At 39.5% G+C, this 4,804-nt stretch overlaps 1 pseudogene; it reads right to left on the bottom strand.

Moving 5' to 3' along the window:
• Positions 1-775: 775 nt before the first annotated feature.
• LOC122331494 lies at positions 776-4,195 on the bottom strand (annotated as a pseudogene).
• Between the last annotated feature and the right edge of the window lie 609 nt (positions 4,196-4,804).

A 4,804-nucleotide genomic window follows, 5' to 3' on the forward strand; every position in this document is an offset into this window, starting at 1 on the left:
TGCCACAGAGATGGAATTTGATCCTGAGCAAGTGGAAAAGCTGCTGATTAATACTGGAAAGATCGATTATATAAAATGTTGTGTTTCTATAGTTGTGATGCAATCAGCTGATGCAAGCTTGAGTCACCTGACCTGCCAGAACTAACAAGTAATGCTTGATTTATGCATTTTGGGAGACATAAAAAAATGAATAGGGAGATAAATATTTAAAATATTCTATGTTTTATTATTAAAATCTGGCCAATTACTACTCCCATTATTACACTTCTCTGAGTTTGTTAGAAAAAAATGTATTGGTGTATTCATTTGATTTTGCCTAGACATATTCATTCATGTCATGTATTTTTATTTTTTGAAAGAAATTGAGTCCTGAAGACACCTTGGGAAACAGTCTTTGCTCACGTCTATCATAATGTCATCCAGAGCAGCAGAGCTGTTTATTCTGTCATACATCACTCACTGAGAGTAATAAGAACAAAAAAGAGAAGAATAAAAAACACAATAATGTGCTTTTATCAAATGTACTCATATGTAACTGGATTATAAATACAAAGCTGTTAAAATGCAAAAATGCGCACATTAAATAACTCGTTGAAAATCATATTGATGAATGTAATGAAAAAACAAATCTTGATTAAAGTAGAATAAACACAAAAACATGTTATATACAATGTATACATATGAAAATATCAGAATGACTTCCAATTCAGAGCCATATAGAGCTAAGCCCAAAAAGAAAAAGTAAATTTATCCAATTTGTAGAGTGTGTGTCCCATGTGGGGTTGCCCCTAGTTCTAGTGCCCTAGTGTCTATAGGCTGAAAAACGGATGGATGGCCAGTCCACCAAAGGCTGAAAACACACACACACACACACACACTTAAGTCTCAAATTTACATGTAGATTGTGAGGGAAACCAGAGCAGAATAGTGTATTTAGAAATTACCTTCTTAATTAATAATAACTGTGTGATTGATAATTTCAGAAACAGTCTGGATCAACACGCCATACGTTCATCTGTTGCCTGGTGGGACTCATGACTGCTTTAACTTTCCACTCACTGTCACTGTTCTCTGGGAAATTTTGTTTATTTTTTACGCGACTCTTACAAGTATCGAGGAAGGTCAGGAACACAGGTAAGAACACAATGCCATGGATGGCCCAAAAAGAATGACCAAGAACATAATTTTGAAGAAGGTCCTGAAGATGTAGCTTTTAGCAGCCACGAGCACCACCACACCTGCTATAGTGGACACTGCACCCTGAACAATCGGATAGCCCAGTTTATGGATGGCATCCGTGGCTTTCTCGTTTGCTGAGGATTTTTCACTCGACACAAAAGCATAGGATATGTGAGCAGAAAAGTCCACAGAAAACCCGATACAGATAACAAGATTAATCATAGACACAGAGTCTAAACTGACATCCCACAATGCCATGAAACCAGCAACGCCCACAATGACCGATCATGCGATGGCAAACGTCACCCAGAGAGAGCAGAGGGTTCGGGATCAGCAGGAGCGAAATGACTAACATGGCACATGTGGCAACCACCACATTTTGGACCGTATTACTGATGATGACGGCATATTGGTCGAAATAGATGAATGCGGGGTGGTACACAATCAGATCGACAGGTATTTTCAACTCCTGCATTTTTCTGCAGTTTTCTAAATGCATTCAGCAGGTTTTTCTCATCGATGGCTGTGCTGATGTTCACGGTTTGAACGAACACGCGCGTGATGCGTGAATTTGGTTGTTGGTGAAATTAACATCTTGGCTAAAACCAGACTGAATAAGAAATGGACCTAATTTTTCTTTGAATTGGTTTTCATCGTCTAAATCAAAACCGGCGTTCGTCCCAGACAGCATGTATGCATGAAGCCAAGAAATAGGCGGAATGCCTGAACCTGCCATTGTCAGATTTTGAAAATTTTCCAAACACACGTCGAGACTTTCACGAGCAGCTGGGCTCCAGTACTGAAAATGCTCGTTCTTTATTACTAACATGACATTAGGACCAAAATCAGAGAAGAATTCATCTTCTTTGTCATAGTAATCACCCACATATGAACCATCTGCTGCAAGGTTTTTCAAATCTAGACCTTCCTACATTTGGAAGCATCCATAGATACTGACTGCCAAATACCCAGCGTAAATCAGACACACCAGCATCTTAACCCACACGTTTGTTAGAAAAGGGCTGTAATAGTTTTTAAAGAAGGAATCCACTGGCATGGCATATTCCTTCATGCGTGTAATTTTATCGTATGCGCCTCCAGCGCAACAATAACCTTTGCTATGACCACTGGTTTCTGGGAGTTTCATACAGGTCAGCCAGTGTCTGTTGCCTTTCTCTCTCCTTCCATTCAGTGCGAGACACGCGCCAAGAAGGTGATGTTGAAGATGTAGCAGAAGAGAAGAGCTGTGCTGGTGTACATGCAGAAGGACTGCACCGAGCGGAAGGCGTCAGCAGTCCGATGTAGAAAGCCAACACGTCCGTCAGCGTGGTGATCGTGATGGACACGCCAGCCTCCTTATACGTTTCTGCTAAGCGGAACTCAACGTTTTTATCAACTTCGGTCTTCTGCCAGCAGGAAATCATAATGAACATGTCATCAACACCAACACCTGGGAAAGCAGAAACTGTGAACATCAGCCGAGAGACTTCTGCTAGGTGATTAAATGAATGAAGTTTACCGAGAATCAAAAAGGGGGCTGAGGCCACGGTCATGGCAAACGGCATCCGCAGAAAAGGAGCAGTCCAAAGCTGGCCAAGACGGCCATACCAGCAGAGACAACACCAAAACCAGCCATCCACACCTTTGTCCTGACACAATCCAACCTGTCGAAAGAGAGACACGATAGATGAGCTTATTTGATTAATTTGGCTCGGCTTTAGCAGACATTTTGTTTGTAATGCCTTGTGATACCTCATACAAGACAGAATGGAGATGGTGATGGCCAGAAAATACGTAATGGAGAACAGGGGATCACAGAGTCTGAATTGGTCTCGAACTCATTCTGTCTCGATACTGATGTAAAGTAAGAGACACTGACCTGGGAAATTCAACAGAAAACACTATTTACTTACATTTCAGTTACTGTATATGTAAATGTGTTGTTTTTCTGTGTTTACTCAAAATTTACACTTAAATTTTTTATAAACTAAAATTACTACTGAATTAATACTGAAATAGTACATGTACAAGTATACATACTACATAAAGAATAGTTACAATATACTTGAATCTTACTTAAGTATACTTAATGGACTTTAAGTATTCCTAATTTGTGAGGGTTGTGTTAAAGGACACTAGTTAAGTAATTCCAGCAAATTATGACTAGACATGAAATCAAGTGTACATGTGTTGGGTTCATTATCTCAAAAGACTTTTGGTGGTTAAGTTACAGTTCTGGGATACGTCATATGAGGTACTTTTACACACCCAGTGGTTGTTAGGCATCTGTATTCAAGTAGATATTATTCACAATTTCTGACTTACCTTTGTCTGGTCTGTGTAGTTTGAGAAGAACTCTATAAAGCCATCAAGCCAGTCTGAGTTTTCCTTTGTCATCTCCTCATCTAGGAAATAAAAAAGCCGGACCGCTTTGGCACTGTCCAGTACTGAGCTATTCGGTTTTAGCTTCACACCACCGACACTTGTGCCCAAAAACATGCCATTATTCATCGGATATGTAATGGTTGAAGAAGTAATTTCAGAAGCATTGTAATTTATAGTGTCTAAAATTGCATTTGACATACAGAATCCATTTGTTCTGGCACAGAGGTTTTCAAATTGTTTCCTGTTATTATATTTTTTACTTGTCTGTCTAACTCTAAAATGTCTTTAAAAGCTTCTTCAGTTAATATGTTTGTTCCGTTCAAGCCTGTGATTATCAAAGAAGCGTAAGTGCCTTCTGTCGCAAGCCGTAACTGAGAAAACTCTCCAGACTGTGGGAAATTCTCCAGCACAATTGCCTCTCCAGCTTAGCAGGTCCATTGACAGGTGTGAACTGGTCTTCAATATCATTTGCCTCCCTCTCCTGAAGGAAGATAAAACCAGCTCCGAGGACAGTAGCTGCATGTAAAGATAATAACACAAACACACATGGATTTCTACCAACAAAACGGCCGAGCTTTTCAAAGGCCAGAGACAGAGGCTTTTCGAGGCAGTTTGTTTTACACTTCACCATCTTTTAAAATACTTGCTTTGATTGTCTTGCTCTTCTACAGCATCCTCCTTCTACAGACTCAGTGTTGTCATAATGTACTTATAAGCTGAGCTTAACATTAACAACTGATCTGTTACTCATTAACAGGTAAAGAAACTTCCTTATTGACGCCTGCTGTCTATATCACTTGCAGAAATTAACTGCTTAAAGGGATAGTTCACACCAAAAAATGAAAATTTGACGTTTATCTGCTTACTTCCAGGGCATCCAAGATGTAAATGACTTTGTTTCTTCAGTAGACTACAAACAAAGATTTTTAACTCAAACCGTTGCAGTCTGTCAGTCATATAACTGTTTCTGTGTCATGGTGTGGTTGTGTGAAGGCGCACACGATGAGGAATATACTCTTTAAATAGTCTTTAATGATCCACAATGGAAGGGAGACAGGCAAACAGGAACATAGACGAGACTGGACGATTTGACAAAGCACAAACAAGAACTTATATAAGACGCTTGAGGAAATTACTTATTTAAAGATACACCTGAATGCAATGAGACAATCAACTAGGGCACACACAGAGCACATGAGGCATAAAAACAACAACAGAACAGTCCTAATAATGGACATAA

The sequence above is a fragment of the Puntigrus tetrazona genome, unplaced genomic scaffold (assembly GCF_018831695.1).
Source record: "Puntigrus tetrazona isolate hp1 unplaced genomic scaffold, ASM1883169v1 S000000001, whole genome shotgun sequence".
Lineage (NCBI taxonomy): Eukaryota > Metazoa > Chordata > Actinopteri > Cypriniformes > Cyprinidae > Puntigrus > Puntigrus tetrazona.